This window comes from Mirounga leonina, unplaced genomic scaffold, assembly GCF_011800145.1.
Source record: "Mirounga leonina isolate KUSES-001 unplaced genomic scaffold, KU_Mleo_1.0 Mir_165, whole genome shotgun sequence".
NCBI classification, from domain to species: Eukaryota; Metazoa; Chordata; class Mammalia; order Carnivora; family Phocidae; genus Mirounga; species Mirounga leonina.
Window position 1 is genome coordinate 47664728 of NW_023270415.1, and position 21998 is coordinate 47686725.

General features: G+C 38.9%; 1 protein-coding gene across 3 annotated transcripts in view; it reads right to left on the minus strand.

The window, feature by feature from the left end:
- NCALD (neurocalcin delta) overlaps positions 1-21998 on the minus strand; it is a 367272-nt gene that overhangs the window by 59724 nt on the left and 285550 nt on the right. The window contains exon 1 of one of the 3 annotated variants that reach the window (XM_035011657.1): positions 16077-17510. The exons of the other annotated variants lie outside the window; for them this stretch is intronic. The gene's annotated coding sequence lies outside the window, so the exon portion shown is untranslated. Of the gene's footprint in view, positions 1-16076; positions 17511-21998 lie in introns of those variants that run through there. 3 annotated transcript variants of the gene reach the window in all.

Genomic DNA, 21998 nt, shown 5'->3' on the forward strand with positions numbered 1-21998 from the left:
GCCCGCAGGGAGCAGCATATTCCCGAGACAATCTTGTGTTAGGAACAAATAAAAGGACCCTACGGAGACGTGTTTAGTGAGAGTCTAAATCCCGGAGTGAATTGGCTCCAAAGACGAGAGTTGGGGGACGTGTGTAGGATGTGGCGGAACTGAAATGACTGAGATGGAAGCAATCAATGGCCTGCAATCCGAAGCAGATCCTGGCACCTACCTGGGGTAATTTTCAGCAAATGTGCTCCTTGAGTCTAATTTCAGAAAAGGCAAACCCAATCCCTCTTGGATTTCATTCATTCTTCCACCCATCTGACAACTATTTATTGAACACCTGTTATGTGGATAGAATAACACATCTTGAAATGAAAAGACACGTATTAATTAACCAGGATTGAGAGCCTACTTGCTCTGAAAACCAGTAGTTTTTTATTAAGTTATAGAAATGGGAGGCGAGGCCCTCAGACTTCTGGGGAGAACTTTCAGGTAGTGAGTGGGGTTAGAGGCATTGGAGCAAGGAAGTTCCGCCAGGTGATCATGTGAGAGGCAGAGCTCTGCAATGGATGGCCTCCTGCTTTACCAGCAGGCTACCGGAGCCCAGTAGAGCTTGGAAGCCCCATTCTAAGCTGTCTGTGGTTTCACGCTGTTCTTGTGAAGTGAGGACTCAATACTGGTAATGATAGTGAAAACAAGTGTAAGTGGACCCTTTCATGTAAACTGGCAAAGAAGACTGCTGTAGGTTTCAAGTTGTGATTACAAAGAACCAGGAAGGATACTGTATCAACACCTAAGGAATTGGGGCACCAGCATTTTTGCCAAAATACAACAGTTCTAATTAGACCTGCATTCACTGAACTGGTAAAGATCAAAGAACCTTGAAATAAGACTGCCACTCAGCACAAAAGACGCAGCAGGAATTAGAGATTGTATTTGGATGAACCAATTACCTATAGCAACTTTAAGAACAACCTCTACCAGTTCCCCCAAAAAGCCATGCCCCAGTTTGCCTTGGGCTTTTCCCCATAATGCTCCTCCTGCCTGAAACACCCTTCTCAAAACTTCTCCTGACAATCAGGAGGTCAGTGGTCTTGTTTTCAGCAAAGAAATACAACACATCCGTTTCCAAGGTCAACATCAAGTTTGTTCATTCCTTTGTTCATTCATTCAGTTACTTGGTTATCTGACCCGTGTTGGGCATTTAATGCGTGCCAGCCTCTGTGGGGTACATTGAGGATACAGACATGAAACAAAGCACCTCATTTACCCTCGGGGAGCATGAAGTTTAATGGAAGAGACAATAGGAAATCATAAAACTGTGTGGTTAGTGTTATAATAGCAGTTTGTATTATGCAAGAGTACTGGGGAAGTTAGGAAGGCTTCCTAGAAAAGGCAGGGCTTGAGTGGAGTCCTGAAGGATGAGGGGGTACCTGATGGAGGCAGATATTATGAGTCTAATGATGGAATCAGCTCATGTGATCCATCTTCTTTCACTTTGCTCTCTGTATAAATGATCCATTTTGGTCATACGTCTAACCAGGGTTGAGAGTGCTGTCTGGGGCCATGAAAGAAAGAGAAATGGTCTTATCGAGCAAAAGACACGTGCCCTGGTCTCATGCACTAACACACTGGGATAAACGCTCTGAATGTTACTACGACTTCACTTTAGGACGGCACACTAAGCATGCAAATTTATGTATTTTACCTCCAAAATTTCCACTGAAGTGGCAGAAAATATGTATGAAAAAGAATAATCTGTAACAGGGATGGAAATCAGAAAAGGTTACCATCTGTAGAAAGAAATTATTTTTTAAAGATTTTATTTATTTGACAGAGAGAGAGGGAGAGAGAGAGAGAGGGCACAAGCAGGGGGAGCAGGCAGAGGGAGAAGCAGGCTCCCCCGCAGAGCAGGGAGCCCGATGTGGGGCTCGAGCCCAGGACCCCGGGATCATGACCTGAGCCAAAGGCAGACGCTTAACCAATTGAGCCACCCAGGCACCCCTGCAGACAGAAATTTTTAAAAATTTCTGGAAAATAGTGAACAGACATGGTTGGATTGAGCCAATAAAAACCGCCACAGAGATTAGGTTTCAGAGAGAGGTGAGAGCTGTTCTTCCCAACAGAACCCCAGAGAATTCAGGTGTAGAGCCACAGAGAGAAGGAGCAGACAGGGTAATTAATAGAAGGACTCTGCAGATGCTTTTTTCCCCACCTTTTTCTGCCCCCCTCTAAACTCTGCACAAAAGGGCAGTACACCTATGCAGTTCACTGCTCAAAATATAGTCTTCCTGACTTGGGCAGTTTGGGCAGTCATAAGCTTGCCTACCTGCTTCTTATTCTCAAAGGTGCCTGCCATCAGCCTGCCTGCCTGCTCTGCCCTGCATGAGAAGCATGGTAGAAAAACATTCCTACGTAATGTTCATGGGCCTTGGGATGGCCCAGGAAACCCCCTCAGGTACCTCTACTAGTCAACCCAGCACTTCATTTATGAATATGATTGGGCCAGTCAAAAGGCAACAGTTACCTAAGAAAAACAAAGAGCATAAAAGAGAAGGATCCAGAAGAAAAACAAAACAACTGATGCCAAAGGAAATAGAGTTGAAACGGGACATAGAAGATAACTTAAAAAAAAAAAGTGTTATTACTGTTTTCAGGGAAATTTGGGAGAATATTGTATCCATAAATGACTGCTTTGAAAAAGGAGCCATAAAAAAAACAAAGAAAATTTTTTATAAAAATTAAAGATTTTAAAAAGACCCTGAGTAGAAAGGTTGAATTACTGAAATGAAATGACACACACAAAAAATTTGAGATCTGGAAGACAAATTTGAGGAAATTCTTGGAATGCACATAAGAGAAAAAAAGAGAGAGAGGCACCTGGGCGGCTCAGTCAGTTAAGTGTCAGCCTTCGGCTCAGGTCATGATCTCAGCGTCCTGGGATGGAGCCCCACATCGGGCTCCCTACTCAGCAGGGAGTCTGCTTCCTCCCCTCCCTCTGCCCCTCCCCCTGACTTGTGTGCTCTCTCTCTCAAATTAATAAATAAAATCTTAAAAAAAAACAAAAAGGAAAAGGAAAGAGAAAATATCAGAGAAAATTTAAGAACATAGAGGAGAGAGATCCAAGATCGAAGAGATATAGTATCTCCTGGGGCTAAAAGATATAATATCCTTCCAAATAGAAGCTGTTCGAGGAGAAAACCACAGATGATAGAGAAAATTAATATTTCAAAGAAATAACAGGATATTTTCCTGAGCTGAACAAACCTTGAATCTTCAGATTAAGACAGCTTGAAATGGAATAATGAAAAAAATGACATACCTGGACACTTCCTGGGGAATTTTATGATCTCCAGATAAAAAGAGAAAATCCTGAAAGCTCAGGGAGGGAGTAAAAAAGCTACCTGTAAGGAGAATGGCAGCAGACTTTGCATCCGCTTTTCGGTTTGCTAGAACACATTGGAACAAAGCCCATAAAATTGTGGTGGAAAGTTATTTTGAATCTATATTCCAATTATAAGAGCAAAATGAAATCTACAATGAGTTAGCTCTTCTGCTGTTTTGATGAAACTACTCAAAAATATACTCTAGAAAAATTGAAAATGAATCCAAGAAATAGGTAGACCTGGAAACAATGGAAATAATCCAGTTCTGATGGAGAGATACCCTAGTGGAACAGCCTATTTAGTCTGAATTAAGAAACAGGACAGTGAAGAAATCTTCAACAAACAAAAGGTTATCATGATCGAAGGGCTACTTAAGAATCAAGAAGTAAACAATGACACGCCACATATGTACTTAAGATTTAAGTTTCTCCAAGTCAACCAGAGAAAAGAAAGAAAATGAGAAACACTAGAAAGATAATACCCATAAAAGGCAATCATGGTCTAAATATGAAGCAAACTAAAATACAGTTTGTATTTAAACACTGGAATCTAAAAAACACTGGTGTCTGAAGCATGTGAAGGTAAGCCTCTCTGGTCATGGTTAATAAATACAGTGAATTCCTCTAAAATCTCTGTGAGTTCTAGTTCACTGGGTAAAATAACTGATTCCTTATTGTATGATTTATTTTTCCTTTTGAAAGAAGTTTATAACTTTATGGACTGTGTTTCTTACAGATTATGCTTTTTATCTAGTTTTTTTCCAGGATAATATTCCGAAGGGTGGAATTAAGTTTTGAACTCTGGTTAAAACCCTTTTATTTCCTCAGAGGTATTTTTGTTTGATTACCTATGGTCTTTTTTGATCTTCATGAGATAGTTAACTAAGCTTCACTAACTGAAAATATAAACCTATACCCATTAAGAAACAATTAGTTTTTAAGAAATGTTGATTCCCCAATCTCTTTGTATTTGATTGATTTAAAATTTTTAACTGACAATTCAATTTCGCTGGAATCCAAAAATTCCCACTTTAAAGAAATCATTACCTGAAGTTCAAATCCTCAGGTTCATTTCAGAGTTCTTTTTCTTCTGTTAAAATAAAATGAATTATAATGCTTTTTAATCTGAAAATGTTAATTGTGGTTATTTTAGGCAGTAGAATATTAAGAGTGAGGTTTATCTTCTTCTTTATGTTCTTCTATATTGTCCAAATGTTTTATCATAAACATGTATTGCTCAATACTTAATTTACTTAAAATGAGCATTAATAGAAGGTTAATATAAGACTATTTGAGTATATCCCTGGGACCAGAAAGTCTCAGGTTCAATGGCTTTCTCTTTGTCAAGCAAAGTGGCAAGCTGAATAATTAAGCAAAAACTGTACCCAATAGGATTTAAGTAGGTGGTATGGAAAACATGTTTCAACCCATCATCTCCACTGTGTGTCTGAAATCTCTACATCATGGAACTCTGCATAAACTCTGCCCACTTGTAAACCTAAGAAACATCCAGTTATTTGGAAACTTTTAATAGGGATTTTACTAATTGAAGAGTGCATATATAAGAGAAAGAGAAATTATAGGTTCATTTTAAATTTCCTTGAAATGTACCTACTTCAAGAAAGTAAAATGGTGATTAGCAGGGCCTGGGATGAAGGGAAAATGGGGAGTTAGTGCATAATGGGTACAGAGTTTCAATTTGGGAAGACGAAAGAGTTCTGGAGGGGTATGGTGGTGGTGGTTGCATGACAACATGAATGTGCTTAATGCCACTGAATTGTACACTTAAAACTGTTAAAATTTTTAGGTTAATTTTATATTATGTATATTTTACCACAATAAAAAAGTCCCCATGTCTTAAATCCAGACATGATTTAATGGAATTTCAGTGAGACCTTTCCTTTTTTTTTTTTTTTAACAGTATCTCAAAATTAGTATCTTTTTGTCAACCTGTAACATAACCAAGTTTTGTACCCTTGACAAGACACTTTGTGACTTTAACAAAGTAATCCTCCTTGCAAGGATGCCCCGACAGAGCAGTCTAGGCTATTTTGAGGGCCAGAGGAAGAAGTTAGTTCTTTTCGGAAAAGCAATGGGTTGGGCTTTTGAAGTTGGAAGTTGGCCAACATTTTTGGAGGTGAACATAGCAGATTTTAATGATAGTTACTTTTACAAAATGGAATTTGGACCAGGGGTTGTCTCTTTCTTTCTTTTTTTTTTTTTTTTTTAAAGATTTTATTTATTTATTTGAGAGAGAGAACACATGAGAGGGGATAGGGTCAGAGGACGAAGCAGACCCCCCGCCGAGCAGGGAGCCTGATGCGGGACTCGATCCCGGGACTCCAGGATCATGACCTGAGCCGAAGGCAGTCGCTTAACCAACTGAGCCACCCAGGCGCCCGGGGTTGTCTCTTTCTTAAATAGCTTCTATTCTGTGAAAACATCTTCTGGATATGCCAGAAAATAATTTCATGAAAACGATAACTTGCAGTTAAACTTCTGCTCAGTGTCTCAATAAAGAAAGCCCCCAAGAGAGTGAATGGTTTGAGTTAACCGCCCCCAGGAACTGGCCTTGTAAGAGAGTTCAGGGATCACCAAGGGTGCCAGAGCCGTTCACTGCCGAATAGCCAGGAGGCAGCAAGAAGCATCAACATGCGCAACGGGCTCAGGAAATAGAAGTGATTTCCAAACGGGCACAATTGCCAACAGCAATGGCGAGTCATGTTCCGTAAGCGTAAAGCACAGCCTTTTCTCTCTGTCAGAGGTGGAGATAACCTCCTCTCTATCCTCAATGGCTTTAAAACCCTTATGTGATTGGAGACTTCACAACTATATCACAGATTCAATACCTGACAGGCACTGGACCTTAGGGACAGTACTAACCTGCACGGGGCTGTGGCAAAGTCATCAGCAATATCAGTATGTGAGGTCACATTTCACTGGAAGGATTAACAAATGATGTTCTTGTTATTCTTTCACTATGTGTGTGTATATAAATATATGTAACATTTATATAAATATGTACATATTTAATATATATACATACTAAATATATATATGTACACATATCTGTATGTATAATTTACAGTATTTTTCTTGAGAATGGGATATTCTGATTAAGAACATTCTTCTTTTTTTTTTTTTTAAAGATTTTATTTATTTATTTGAGACAGAGAGAATGAGAGACAGAGAGCATGAGAGGGAGGAGGGTCAGAGGGAGAAGCAGACTCCCTGCCGAGCAGGGAGCCCGATGCGGGACTCGATCCCGGGACTCCAGGATCATGACCTGAGCCGAAGGAAGTCGCTTAACCAACTGAGCCACCCAGGTGCCCTGATTAAGAACATTCTGATAGTGGGGCGCCTGGCTGGCTCAGTCAGAAGATCATGGGACTCTTGAGCTCAGTGAGTTCAAGCCCCACGTTGGGCGTGAAGCCTAATTAAAAAAAAAACAAAAGCAAAAACAAAAAAAATTCTGATAGTTGCCAAACACATATACTGATGGCCAGTTTTCAAAGATTAGATATAATGAAATGTAGTTACAACTAAAAAACTTCACTGAATATAATTTAGTCTTTCATTGGTGGCTCAATTAAAAGACATCAGAATAATGGTGCAATGTCCTAGGGGTTTCATTATGAATATCAATTATCACTATAGTATTATTCTATAGAAAATGTTAGGAAGGCTTCATTTTCTTCATCTGGCTTGGATTTGGGGAATATAACTTTGCTAAAAACAGATTATAGTTTTAAAACTATGAAGTTACATAGCTCTCCCTACAGATATCACCCAGCTAAAGTTAAAAGGGATACTCACACAGCATTGAAGGCAGAAGATAATTCACATTTTTTTAATTTAAAAAGTTAGAACTTTTCTATGAGAAAAATAGAGAAAAAGGAAACACTTAACACATATTTGGGATTTTAAAATAAATTGTATAAAGCAAAAGTAAACAGGGTTATTAAAATATTATAACACCATTTGACACATGCATCACTTACCTGTTCTCAAACTTTCACTAGCTTCCTGCTTCTATCTGATCAAATCCAGCTTACCTTAAATTGATAAATTCTAGATCACCACAGACCCACCTTAGGTATTGTATGATTTTTTTTTTTCCTTTTCCCAACCGTTTTCTCAATCCCAGATGGGGGTCAATTTCTGTTACCAGGATGTACCCATGATGTTTGTTACTCATGGATGATCCTCTCACTTCTGTGGTCATGCCAAATATTCTCCATTCTTTAAGACACAGTTCAAAGCTTAATTCCTCTCTGAAGGAAGATGCCTCTCAATGCCACATATCTTTCTAGGGTTAATCTATTCATTAATCACTTACCAGAGATTTAATGAGTAGATACAATGTGTTACACACTACATTAGGCATTATGAGAGGTTGTAACCAAGACACAGCTCTTCAATTTCAGATGCATATGCTGTCTAGCCTTCCCAATTGGACTACAACCTTTTCAAAGACTAGCTGGTCCTGTGTTATGCTTGTAGTATCCTACTTAGCTGGGACATCTTGAACGAAGTGGGACATGTGTTGCTTATTGAAACATTTGGGTCATTGGACCACATCTGCCTGGTGTCAATTGTAAGCAAATGAGACACAACTGGAGGAACCTCACCAGTCCTTGGACAAAAAGAAATCTTTCTATAGGTATGTGACAATAGGGCCCACTATATAGAATGAATAAATGGTGAATGAACAAATGAATGAGTGAAAAAAACAATTAATCTTCTAAAGGAATGATGGGAAGACCATTAGGATAGGGTGACATTTAAGTGAGAAGAAAATCAGAGGTATTGATATCTCTGCAGCAGAAGAGACAGACGTGTCTCTGAGTGAGGATATAAGGGCTACCTTTCTGAATATTCCAAGTGCTAGGTTTGACCAACACATGGAGCCACAAGCCAGTGGGACAGTTGCCATTTTGGCAGCTTGGTGAGAAGACTTTGCTGAATGAGCTAAATCCTACCTGGCCAAGAGGAATTCCCTAGCTTTACTGTAAACCATTAGAGCAGAAAAATAGGCTTAGAAGCATTGGAAATGAGCCAAAAGAGAGTGTCAAGAAGACAGCAAGGGTCTAACAATAGAAAACTAGGCAGCAGATTAGACAGAGTAGGTGTGAGCAAGGGAGACAAAGGCAGATAAGGAGGACTAAGCAGTGACCAAGGGAAAATAGCACAGGTACTGTTATTCACACAGCCTCTCTGGCAGAGAGGATCCCAGGTGGCAGAAGCAATGAGGGAGATTTTACTAAGGCAAACAGTCAAGTCTCAGTGTAGCCCAAATCTTCCAGAACCAGCAGCAGCATTAATACGTAGGACACTGTTCTGAATTTACAAACAAGATGCCCATTTGTAATTTGGTAACTGAAATATATCTTCCTCTAGAAATTATTTTAATTAGGTACTTATCCCAAATCATAAAAACCTATTTAAGTTATATGTACCTGAAGTTTAGTCCTTTATACAGGTACCTTAGTCATATCTAATTACCCCATATGTTCCAGTTACTCTGGCTGCTTAAGAAATAATGCCAGAACTTACAATGTTTATTTTGTTCAAGAATCTGAAATTTAGGACAGGGCTCAGCAGCGATAGCTCATCTCTGGCCCCCATCAGGAGGGTTAGGGGGACTTAAGAACTAGGGCCTGGAATCCTCTGAAGGCTTCCCCACTCATATCTCTGGTTGGTGCTGGCTGTTGGTTGAAGTCTAAGCTGGGGGAGTTGGCTGAAACACCTACATATGGCCCCTCCATACAGTCTGGGCTTCCTCACAACATGGCAGCTGATTTCCAAGAGCAAATGTCACATGTGAAAGAAAAAGAATAGCCCAAAGACAAAGAAATTGTATCTTTTTATGATCCAACCTTGGAAGTCACCTAGTATTGTTTCCACTGTGCTCTATCAGTTGGACCAATCACAAGCCTATGTAAGGTTCAAGGGGAGGGCAATAGACTCCAGCTCTTTATGGTGAGTGGCAAGATTCTAGAAGAGTATGTGGGAGTTGATATAATTATACGGCCAATTTTGGAGAGTACAATCTGCTACAATATATGACTTATAGGGAAAATAAAATATATTCCAGCTTGAAAAGCAATATGGCACAGTGAGTAAAGAGCCAGGACTCTAGGGCCAGATACCTAGAACTCTGTTATATATTCTTGTGTAACGCTGGGCTATTTGCTTAAGCTCTCTGTGCCTCAGTTCCCTCATTTATAAAATTGGGATACTGTGAAGAAAAAATAGTTATTTTGAAAAGAGCTTAGAAGTCTACCTAGCTCCCTAAATGCTAGCTACTATCGTAACAGCAGGGAGATAACCGCCCCAACTTGGGCAGTGGTACTTCATAGTTTCTGGGGAAATGGTAGACCTGGAAACAATGGAAATAATCCAGTTCTGATTTAATGATGACAGTTCACATTATTGAATACCTAATACCCATCACTTACTATGCCAAGTAAGTTGGCTTAAAAACCAGTAAGGTAGGCGCTAATATTATCCAGGTAAGAAAACTGTGACTTAGGGGCACCTGGGTGGCTCAGATGGTTAAGCGTCTGCCTTCAGCTCGGGTCATGATCCGGGGTCCTGGGATGGAGCCCCGCGTCGGGCTCCTTGCTCAGCGGGGAGTCTGCTTCTCCCTCTGCCTCTGCCTCTGCCTGCAGCTCCCCCTGCTTGTATTCTCTTTCTCTGTCAAATAAAAAATTTAAAAAAAAAAAAAAGAAAAGAAAACTGTGACTTAGGTAACTTGCCCAAAGTAACACCTGCAAGTTGTAGATGTAGGATTTTCCCCAGATTCGTTTATAGAAGTCTGAATTCCTGGATAACTGTGTGAAGTAGAACCTTTCTCCTAGGGGCGCGTGGGTGGTTCAGTCAGTTAAGCACCTGACTCTTGATTTCAGCTCAGGTCATGATTTCAGGGTCATGAGATCGAGCTCCACGCCTGGCTCCACCCTCAGTGGGGACTCTGTGTGAGATTCTCTCCCTCTGCCCCTCCTCCCGCTTGTGTTCTCTCTCTCTCTCTCAATAAATAAATCTTAAAAAAAAAAAAAAAGCTTTCTCCTAAATCTGATTTGCAGGTGAGTGAAAAGTGAATGGCATTATGCCATTGGGATTTGGGGTTATTCAGTAAGCCTATCTTGACTGGATTAGTATAGGAAAGCTAAGATAGATAAACAGTTGACTCTTGAACAACATGGGTTTGAACCATGCATGGGTCCAGTTATACATGGATTTTTTTCTGATAAATACAGTATAGTACTGTAACTATTTTCTCTTCCTTATGATTTTCTTAATAACATTTTCTTTTCTCTAGCTTACTTTATTGGAAAAATACAGTATATAATACATATAAAATACAAAATATGTGTTAATTGACTGTTTATGGTATTGGTAAGGCTTCTAGTCAATGGTAGGGTATGAGTAGTTAAGTTTTGGGGAGTCAAAAGTTATATGTGGATTTTTGACTGCATGGGAGGTTGGCACCCCTAACCCCCATGTTGTTCAAGGGTCAACTGCACTTGGACACCACTAATTTAAGGATTCCTTTCTTAAAATAAAATGACTCTTGTTATTTGCATAAGACAGCATATTTGCCTAAAAGAAAATCATTCTTTAGGTCAGTTCTTACCATTCTCATTTTTTTCTGAATTAGAAGACAGCCTTTGGCCTGCCAAGAATAGTGCTGGGCGTACTGATCTGGAATGCTTGACACTGATAAGAACAGATTGCTCACAAATTAGGCTGGCAGTTCACCAGCTGAAGAATGCCCCTTCTAAGGTTTAACTCAGGTATAAAATCTAATGGCTCCCAGTTGTTTGCTTGTCTCTTTTGTTTTCATGTTTGTTTGTTTGTTAGTTTTTAAAGATAATTCTTTAATGACCATGAGGAAGAAACTTTGGCTGTTGATATACATAGGATCCCTAAAAGGGGACTATAAGTTCCATGATGGTAGGGACCTTGCTTGTCTTGTTCCCCATAGCATCCCTGGTGTCTAGTGTAAAGCCTGGCACACAGTAGGTATGCAAAGCTTGTTGAATGTATGAAAGACTGAATGTTTGAATAAAAGCTCGAGCAAACAAAAATCAGAAGTTCATAAAGTAAGCTGAGCTTTTTATGTCGGTGGCACATATGACTCAAGGACTGAGTGGGGGAGGGGCCCCAAATGCTCCCTGTAATAATGCGGAGGGAGCAGCTAGTTAATAAATGCTCACCTCCTGTGGCACCTGATGCCTGGGAAGGTAGAGTATGGGATAACTTTTGTGGGATGCTATTTTTTATCTCCAAGGATGTTGTAAATATGGTCATCACAAAATTGGTTGTGGTTTTAGTTGTATGAATCACATGAAAGGCTGTGGGAATCAGCTGAGCAGATAGCCGAAGAATGTAACACTTTTCAACATTTGCCTCTAATGGATAGGGTTTAAATTCATAAAAGTAAAAAAAAAAAATCTAGAATCATCCTTTAAAGGATTCATCCTTGCGTAACAGCAATATGCAGACTTTGGTTTTCCTGCTGTCATCGGGACAGAATTCAGAAAATATGAATAATCCTTACATTAGGACAAGCAGCAGCTGAATATCGTTCAGATTAGAGATTTCTTTCCTGCAAATCAAATATAGAACTTTAATGTTAGCTGAGTATCCTATGTTTTACATTAGTGTAAACTAAATTTTAAAGAGATGCTGTGTCTCTAATTAAAGGCATTTATAGAAATATGTCCCAAAAAACTAAGGTTCACTGCAGGGATAAAAAGAACAGACTGTCTTTAATTTGGAGAACATGGCTCCAGTGAATTTAAATATTTATCATATAATTTTTATATCAAAGTCTTAATGAGCACTAACTTTTATGGCATCACTTCTGGAGACAATAAAAAAATACTGTATTTTGGAATGCTATTTCTAGTTGGATTTCCATCATGGGGCACCATTTCAATGACAGTTGATTTCATGAAGAGTAATGGCACATTCCTTTCTGAACTTAAAATTTCAAACACCTGCCATCAAAGAGGCAAACAGTACAGCTGGGAGTCAGAGATTTTAGACATTTTCCAAGTTTCTTTATCAAGTTGCCTCAGAGACTCAAAGTCCCCAAAGCAGGTGTTCTTTTCTTGTCCAATGAATAAAAAATGTTTGAGAAAAATCCTCTTTCATAATTCCCCAAGAACTCATGAAGGAAAATTGCTAAGCTTCCATTTCAAATGTTAGGGATTTGGATTGAGTTTAGACAACAGCTTGTACAAAATGTCACAGCTCCAATTCTCTTACGCTGAGATGGGGGATGCTGATGTAATAGAAAGGGCAGCTTTGGACAATCTAAAGGCAGGGCTGGAAAGGTAATGATATATGATGTCAGCCAACCAACTGCAAAGCTACCTAGTAGGCTGGAGAAGAACATTAGGCAATATCTTCTGCAAATTCAAAGTCGACATGAGAACGAGACAATTGCTTAGACAGTCATGCTAAACAATATCAATACCGCCTGTATTGTTCTTGAATACCCAGTAAGTCAAATAGAATTCTGAGTTCAAATTACTTGGGAAGTGTCTCCATTCCCCATTTCATTTTGAACGTGGTGCATCCTGGGGACCTGTGGTAGATAAACTAACAGGCTCTATCCTGGGTAAGGAAGTAACATTACAACTTATAGATTCACACAAGTATGTGCTTTACATTACACTGGAAAGTTACATAAGTTCTCCAATGAGCTCACATAACATCCTGCATTCTTCATCTGAGTTCTACTGGTTTATTTTCTCTGAGTGGATAAAGGCCGTTTGGTAACTAGCTTTAGTCTGACTCCTGTGGTCCATGGTTTGAACTTGCATAACTTGCGTTAACACTATGAGTCCTTCCTCTTCACTCTTACCTAATGAGGTAAGAGTTTCCCAGTCCATGCAACATAAGCATGCTTATGGATTTCAAGGAGGAAAATGAACGAAACAGTTATAGTTTGGTTGCTGTCTGGATATACCGTTCCTTTTCACACCGAAATTCAAGAATACTGTGACATTCACACATTCAGAGAATAAAGTCAGATGTGGAATTGGATGTGGAAATGGTGGTGGTGTGCTTTGTCCAGTGCAGTTCTACGAAATTTTGGCATCACTAGCTTATATATCATTTAATTCAGGGGTGGATAGAATTCAAGGGGATCCAGGAACTTGGATGGGAAAAATATATATGAGACTTTTAGTTTCGCCAGTCCCAACCTGAAATTTAGTAGTTCTTTTAATTAAAATGTAGGCTACAAACCACAGTATCTGTGATTTTGTCACCGAGAGAAATCACGGATATTCTCACATCACGTTATAGTCAGTATAGATATTCCGAAATACTTTTTACACTCATCACTATTTCATATGGTAGTTATACCTGCTGCTAGCTTGTATTACTTAAGAATAAATTAATAACAAAACACATATCACAATTTTTAAAAAATCTGGTTAATGTATTTCAACAAAAGTGATTCCCTTTGTAATCTTGCATACTTTAACTTATGCATTTAAAAGCATCATTCTGAAAAGTCTATAGGCTTTACCAGGTTGCCAAAGAAGCCCAAGACACCAAAAAGGTTAAAAATCCCGAAACTATACACAAAGCAACAATCAGGTCAGTGCAAATCATTTCTTGCTGCTATCTTTGAAGCTGAAACAAACTTGACCTTGAAATCAGCACAGTCTCACTGCTCTAAGTAGATGACTGTGATGAGAGTCATTTTCTTTTTATTTTGCCACAAGAAAAAAACCTGTAGATTCTAAAGCATCTCGGAGATCATAACATAGGTTGCTCTCTTCTAGTGATAAACTTTATCATTGACATTTTGTTGTTCTCTTGTATTTCACATTGCTGAAATCCAGTATATTTTATAAGGGCATTGAATATAATCATTTTATAACTTTAATTTAAAACATCATAGAGGGAGATATATAGAAAATCTTTGCTATATCTTTGCTATCTAAGCTCTAATGATAATTACTTATTTTTCGTAAAAGAAACAAACATCAAAGTACTCCATCAAAGATAGAGCTTTTAAATGACATGCTACCAGTCTTATCCATGCTCATTTGAAATATTGCAAATCAATTAACATATTTCTAGGGGTGTTAAGAATGTGGCCTCTGAGTTACTATAATTATGAGATAAATTAAATGATGAGATGATGCCTCAGTAAGTGTGCCTTGATAGTAAGCACATTAGACTTTTTGGAAAATCCTCCATGGGGTCTCTGGCCAAAAACTGACTTACCAAATGCCAGTCAGTTCAATGAATATTCAGTCACTGAAAGCGATTGAAAAACTATTGATGCACCCACACTTATTCACTTATCACTGAAGCTAAATACTGTTCAAAATTCTCATCTTTAAGAGGAAAAATAAATGCAATCAGAATTCTAAAACTAATAAGGAACATAAAAAATAACAATATATTGCATTACATTGAGATATAATTCACATATCACAAAATGTATATTCATATACACAGTTAAACCATTATTTCCTCTCCATCAAAATAGTAAGTATATTACATATGCTGCTCTAATATTTGCCCATTTTTCCTGTTGAATTTGTAAGATTGAGAAACCTGGTTATAAATGCCAGCTTTGATTAACTTAAATGCCAGAGGTTTTCTTTGAATTATAAGCTACAAAACCATCAAATCTATCCAATGATAGAAAATCCAAAATTACTAAACTTGGCCAGAAAATGAACTACAACAGTGCAAATAAAACAGTTTGCCTTGTATACAGCTATAGGAATAAGGAGATAAAAGGTCTTATTAATCACTGTTATCAAATTATTCATTCAAGATCTGGAGTTAATTTTAGTGACTATTCATATCTGTATTTGAATTAAAGTAACATCTACCAATGATAATCTAGCTTTAGGGCTATTGTTTCCTTCTGTGGGCAATATTTCAGTTCTTAAATATAAGAACAGCTTGCATGACTCCTTAGTGAAGACTATCCAGTGCCATTCTCTTCACAGCTGAATTTTCAGAGGAAGATCCTGAAAATGTGCACTTTGCTCTAACAACCAAAAAGCAACTGCATGCACACACACGTAAGAGGTTCCACCCCAACTTCCTTGGCATAGTCCAGATTATTTTTCTCTAAACAGGAAGCTGTTGACAGTTTCCCTGGTATTTTCGGAATACCCTATTTACAAGAAAAAAACCCACCAACTTTTGTTTCAAAGTATAATGTTCTTTCCCGCTGTGCCTATTGTTGCTAATTATGCAGGCTGCAAACAAGATAGAAACCAAATCTCAAACTACTCTAGGCTGATTCAGAATGGGTAACAATTGTAAAAAACAAAACAAAACAGTTAGTAACATTTTGCAAGACTATGCTGGAGTCTTTAAACCCAAAACAATGCTGAAGGGAGGATTCCTGGAATTCAGCGGGGAATATTTGGCTCAAGCTGCAAAATCCGTATCTCTGAATAATGTCATGTTAGCAAGTGTTGAGCAAGAAAGGCGATTGTATTTTAACTTACTTCAGAGAACATTAATCCAAATTTAACCGAATTCCAGAGACTCCGCACAAAATTAGCAACTAGAAGCTGCCTCACATTTTTTCCCCTGGTACAACAATCATTGCTCATGACGATAAACTTGGAGGAGGTAAAAGAGAGGGGAAAACTGCAGTAATCTATCAAACATCTAACTATTGTGTATAAAGCAGGCTAATTACCTCACACCGGAGAAGTGCAAGATTTAACAGCCCATGCTCTGCGGCCCCGGGGAAGCAGGGGTGCGGTGGTAGGAGCGGCGGCAGGAACAGAGCAAGCAGCAGCGAGTGGCCAGCATCCACCAGATTCTCCCAGGCCTCTGACTGTGTGGACTCAGCCACAGACTCTGCCTCCAGCTGACGTCAAAGTCCCTGTCACATGGCCAGATGAAAGCCAAGAGAGCATTGGTTGTCGTAGCAACCACAGAACAGCTCTGAAATTATTTCAATAGGTCATCTGTCACTGTAGGGGGTGTGTGTACACACACGCACCCCACAATCATCACGGACAGCTCCCCGACCACCTCAACCTCTGAAGTTGTGACTCAAGCATTGCCTACAACTGTCCTCTTTAAGACTTCGGTGTCTGTTCTTTACAGTTCCTTGCAGGAAAATGCATGCTACTCTGAAGTTGCCACTGGTCTCGTTATCACCAGCATGAAGCATGTGTCTCTCTCTCTGGAACAGAAGGAAAGAAACTGAAAAATTCTGGGGGTAGTTTTCTGAGCTAATTAAAGCTATTTGTAAGCAAATGGATCAAAACAGAAACTCGGGGAGTTGGAAGAAAAGGTATCTTAAAAACCCCGTAAGAATCCACATCGATGTCCTGAGACCGTGCAAGTGATGGAAAGAAATCCAAGAAACACGGGGGTAGTGGCCCAGAGTTGGATGAGAGGATCTAACGACCCTGACACCGAGTAGGCTGGGGGGAAAGGGCTGATGAATTCCGGAGTCCTGCACTGTAAAATGTCTATGCAGGAATGACGACGAAAGTAGCAAAACAGCACCACTTTAAAACGACCTCGTGCGTACCTTTAGAACGTGTTGAGACCCTCGTGTTGAGGTCACCATACAGGTGCCAAATCTTCTCCTCCTAAATGCTCTCATCCACAGCCCTTTGGGGCTCAGCACGGAGTAAATGGGTGGGTGCCCCACAAACACAGAGTGCAGTGAGAGCCTAGAGCAGCCGAATAAAGGCACGGTCCTGCACGTTTTCTAACTTCAGCTTCATTTTCTTTAGGACCATCCCCGCTTATTTCTAACTCAGCACACGTGCTTATTTCCCAGTTCATCCTCCCTCTCAATTAACAGGAAGCCAATTAAACAGAATGAAATGAATGCCACAGGAAGGTATTCTGGAAAATACATGCAGAAAATGTATACTCATTCAAAGGGCAAAAGGGCTAAAAGGCAGGGGGAAAAAGAGATTGCTCTCAGAACCCGAAGGACCTTTCCATGCTAGTGTGATCAAGATTTCTATTCTGGCTCTTAAAAAAAAAAAAAGAGTTGCTCCGGATGCTACAAAATATAAATGGAAGCTGAAACACCTGAGCAGATTACATTTGTGCCACTTGAAAAGAATGAAATTTCTTCATTGTCAGAAATTGCTTCTTGTTGAACAGTAAGACCAATGTCCAAAATGTGGCTATAAAATCCTCCTATTCCAGCTTCCTCTTCTTTCACTTCTGTCCCAGCCCCAACTGGGAGAAAAGATAGATTTGTATTTCAACGGTTATTGTCCTGATGCTATTAGTTGCAGTACGCAAAAGTAAAAGCAAGCTGCCATGCTGCAATGATTCAGAGACAGGACAGGTGGGAATTTACCTGTCGGCACAGGAACAAGTGTCTCATGGAACCCAGTGTCCATCTAAATGGGTCGGGAGGTCTCCCCGGGGGCAGATTTCCGCAACAGCCACAATTCACCATTTTGCAATTTGTTCCAGTTCCAGTTCTAGGTCTCTGTTCAGAAATGCACATCGTAGTACTGAGTGGAATGGGAAGAGAGGAGAGAAGGCATGTCTTTCCAGACTTCCAGGGCCCCATATCCTGTGAGCTGCCTGCTTTAGCGTCTTTCTGACTCCAGATCCTTGGCTGCCTGACCAACTCTTCCTCTTTCTGCAGCTCCAGCATCTGAGGAAAGCTGCAGTACCAAGCTCTGCCAATAGGTGATGTCCTGTGAAACAAGAAGTTCTCGGTTCTGAAAATGCTGAAAATCCAGGGCTTTCATTTGAAATTTAGTTTGAAATTTAGCAAAAACTAACACCTTTTCATTTTGAATTTTCGATAATTTTTTTTACCTTTTTTTCTGGATTTTTAAAATTTTTATTTTATTATGTTAATCATTTTTAGGTACACTTTACTATATATTGACTTGGGCTAAAACTCATCGTAAGTTAAAATAATCAGTGGACTGACCTTCCAAATGGAAAGTGGATGCGTGTAAATCCTCCTTTCTGTAGCATGCTTCCAACCTGTTATCGCTCATTTTCCCTTTGCAAACTACCTAGGATTAGAGATTCTTCTTACAGCTAAAGAAGCTACCAGTCACCAGTCACCTATAGGGTTGAAATCTCAATGATGATCTCTTTGGAGCCGAGGTTTCTACCAATTTGGTTAATTAATCCAAATGTAGTTGAATATATCATAGGAAATACAGAAGAGGGTTTCTCTAATCACAGCCCACTACGTTGAGGGAATATGTGTCATTTTATTTTTTAAATGACAACTCCTTTTTTTTTTAGGTGAAAATGATTCACTGAATTTAAAAATACCCATTCAAAAATAGTCCTGCACCATAGTTTTCACTTGCTGTATGAATGTCAAGGCTACCTATTATTAGTTTGACCACTTTGCTGGAAATAACTGATAAATACCAAATAAGGAGTCTGATTCAAGTTCACACACCTGAATTAACAGGTGGTATGGGCCATAAGTAGACAACTACAATCAGCCTTTTATTTGATGTTTCTAGGTAAAAAGATTCCTGTCTCCCCATCTTTTTTTTTTTTTATTTTTAAAGATTTTATTTATTTATTTGACAGAGAGATAGCGAGAGAGGGAACACAAGCAGGGGGAGTGGGAGAGGGAGAAGCAGGCTTCCTGCCGAGCAGGGAGCCCGATGCGGGGCTCGATCCCAGGACCCTGAGATCATGACCCGAGCCGAAGGCAGACGCTTAACGACTGAGCCACCCAGGCGCCCCCCTGTCTCCCCATCTTAACATTAGTAGGAAAGCCATGGACTTATTTTTTGGAGACATTGGGTTCAAATCTCGTCTGGGCAAGTTACCTCTGTCCTCTGATCCTCAGTGCCTACATCCTAAGGTTGTTGTGAAGATTATAAAGTTAATGTATTCTAAAATTCTGACTCCCAGCCATAGGGTAGATGGCTTAATGTGTATGTCATTTCTGGTTTATCTGGCTGACTCTGATAAGTCTACAAAGACTTTCAGGCAGAGGAGAGACTCTTACTCATTTCTACAATTCTATGGTTAGCACAGGGCCCAAGACATAATGAGTGCTCAATAAATGCTGAGTGTCTCAACTATTGGGATATCACTGCTGAGCAATAGAAAGAAATGGTTCCTTTTTCTTCCCACTAACAGAGAAGAGAGAGACTCCCCTCAACCCACAAAAAAGGCAAAGGAAGAAAAAAGAAAAATAAAACTGTGGAGCTATCACAAATTTTTCTAGGAATGAAAAGGTTCCAATAAATTTACCAAGTAAATCAAACTTATCTCTACTGAATCATGACTACTTTTTATGAGTGTACATAAGTTATATGCTGATGTATTTTATAGCTATTACTGTTAATGTTGGATAATCTTTTTTAGTAACTGACATTAATTGAGCACTTAATACATGTGAAGCATTGTTCTAAGTGCTGCAAAAATATTAATTCATTCATTATAATAACCCTATGAGGCAGGTACTACTCTTTTCCACATCTCACAGCTGATGAACCTTAAGCAGAGAGATGTCAAGTATCTTGCCTACCTAGTACATGGCAGAGCCAGGATCTACACCCAGGAAGCCTGGCTTCATAAATTCTGGGAAATAATTTACATTTGATGTATTTTTAGAAAGAATGGAATTATTTCTTATGTTTATTTTATACCTAAGGATTGTTTTTATTTTCAATTTCTTATGAGGGAGAGAAGGCCAACTTTTCTACACCTGGGAACTCTAATGATCTCAATCTAGCTTTGGCCTAATGAGTAATATTGCAAAAAATCTAATCAGGAAGGTTTGAAATCAAGGAAAATGGGCAAAGTGCAATAGTGAAAATACCCTGAATAAAACTGTGCCCAAATTATTATAGTCTTCACTGAAGCAACTATTTGGATTGAACTGGCTTGGGTAACTTCTGTTGCCCACTATGATGGAGTTTCATGTGTTCAAACCAATACTTTCACTGAGATAACAATAAGAGCTGAGTTAAAAAAAAAAAAAAAAGTGGTTGGAAGACATCAAAGAGCAGCAAAGGCAGAAAAATCTTTAAGTTCCAAGATCTCAGATAAAAGGAAAATCTATTGATATAAGCCCAACATTCTCCACATTACCTGCTGCTTTTCTCCTCAAATTATTTGATAATTCTTAAGTGGTGTGGGGCTTCTGGCATTCTCAGAGACTAAAGAGACAAAAATTGGGAGTACAAATATTTAAAAGCACCCAGGACTTTGGGGATTGAAATCCTGATTTAAAAAATAAAAGGGGGGGGTAGTATCATAGAGAAGTGATACTAACTTTCTGAACTGTTTTCCTGTTGAAGTATTTGCCAATTCCTAACTGATGTTAGGCAAAAGAACAAGAAGTAAAGCATAAAACTGCAGCAAAGAGCATAAAAACATAAAGGGAGCAGTCTTGTAGTCCTAGGGAGACAAAAATTAGAATTCAAGATTCTCCAAGGAGTTGGAGCTTGTAAACACCCTAAGTTTTCAGGTCTCCTAACTAAGACTATGCCATAGAAGTAATGGAAAACAGGAAAAAGATGCACCCTCACAAACACCAGTACCCATCCTAGAATATTTACAATGCCTAGTTGGATCAAGGTAATTTGTACCTATTCTAACTATCTTCTAGAGAAAAATTGACCCTCTCTAAAGAAAGATGACATCATATAGAACCTCTACCATTTTTCATACACCACTTCCAATTCAATCCAAAATCATTAATCATGCCAAGAGATAAGTCTAACTGACCAAAATCCAAGAGCAAAAATAGACAGTAGAGAGAGATCCATAGGTGATTCACCTTTTGTAGTTATCAGACAGGGATTTAAAAATAGCTGTAATATCTAGACTGAAGTATAAGAAGAAAAGAAGATTGGGAAACATAGAAAACAATGTAAGAGACATTTGGGACATGATGAAAAGGCTAACGTGTGTATTTGGGAGAGGAGAGAAAAGGAAAGAGAGGTAGGACAGAAACAATATTTGAAGAGAATTGGCTGAGAAATTTCCAGAATTTACAAAACAACAGATTTAAGAAGCCCTATGTAACCCAAACAGGATAACTACAAAGAAAATCACACAAAAATACATCATGGCCAACCTGCTGAAAGCTAAAGACAAAGACAAAATCTTAAAAGCAGTGAGACCATAAAGTCATAATAACTTTATAGGCAAAACAGAAGACTTTTTAACAGTAAAACTCAACAGTAAGACAAACAATCTAAATTAGAAAATCAGCAAAAGACAGGAAGAGACATTTCCCCGAAGAATATATACAGATGACAAATAAGCACATGAAAAGATTTTCTAACATCATTAACCATTAGGGAAATGCAAGTTAAAAAACAAAAAAACATAATGGGATATCACTACACAACTATCAAAATGACTAAAATAAAAAATAGTGACGATACCGAATGCTGGCAAGGATGCAGAGAAACTGAATCACTCATACATTGCTGGTGGGATTGTAAAATGATACAGCCACTATGGTAAATGGTTTGGCAGTTTTTCAAAAATATTACACATGCAACTACCATATGATTCAGCAGTTGTACTCCTGGTATTTCAGTGAAATTAAGACTTATGTTAACACAAAAGTTTGTACACTAAAGCTTCTAACTTTGTAGTGACCGCTAATTGGAAACAATTCAGA